The sequence below is a fragment of the Octodon degus genome, unplaced genomic scaffold (genome assembly GCF_000260255.1).
Source record: "Octodon degus isolate 3935 unplaced genomic scaffold, OctDeg1.0 scaffold00022, whole genome shotgun sequence".
Classification (NCBI taxonomy): domain Eukaryota; kingdom Metazoa; phylum Chordata; class Mammalia; order Rodentia; family Octodontidae; genus Octodon; species Octodon degus.
This window is the reverse complement of record NW_004524598.1, coordinates 9,234,614-9,235,389: the sequence shown is the minus strand read 5'-3', so window position 1 is coordinate 9,235,389 and position 776 is coordinate 9,234,614.

Sequence of the window (776 nt, the reverse complement as noted above, 5' to 3'; positions counted from 1 at the left end):
TGGCGGGGGCCGGCCTCTCGCCGGGGGGCGCCCCCACCTGACCTGTCGGGGGCCGCCCTCCTCGCCCCGCGCTTCGAGTCTCACCTGTGACCCGCGCGGGGCGCCCGGCGAGAGGATGCAGCGGAGAGCAAACAGGTGAGGCCCTTGGGGGCCCGCTCCGCCAGGGCCCCGTCCGACGAAGGGCGGGCGACGCGCGGCCCGAGAACGCGGGGGACGTGCCCGGCGATGACCGCCCTCTCTCCATTCCTCCCAACGTTCCCCGAAGCCCACCCCTGCCGGCTCCCCTCGTGCTGCCTCCCTGTGTGCTCCGGTGCTAGGCAGACCTCTTGGCGGGGGTTGGGATGGTAGCCAGGGCGCCGCCACGAACTCTGTCAGGTGGCCTCATTTCTGACGGAGGTAGGGGTTTCCAGGGTCTCTAAGTGCTTCTGCAGAAGTGGCCATTCGTTTAAAGGGCGCAGCAGGCTCGGAACAGCCGCAGGGAGGCCAGTAAGGCCGCTGGGGAGCCCAGTGTGGGGGAGGGACAGAATTTGTGGAAACTTTTTTTTTTCTCTCTCTCAGGGTTCTAGGGCGTCAACTTCAAGACCTCGCTCTTGATGGTGGTGTATTAGGGAACTAAGCTGCCCTCCGCCCTATCGCTAGTGAGGTGGAATCGTAGGGCAAAGACAAAACTATGGGGGCTATAACAGAAATTACGGTGTATACAACTGAGTGGGGGAACTTACTGCGGGGGATAAATAGGGCTGGGCGGCCCCTTGCAGTCTTGAAGACGTAGCTGA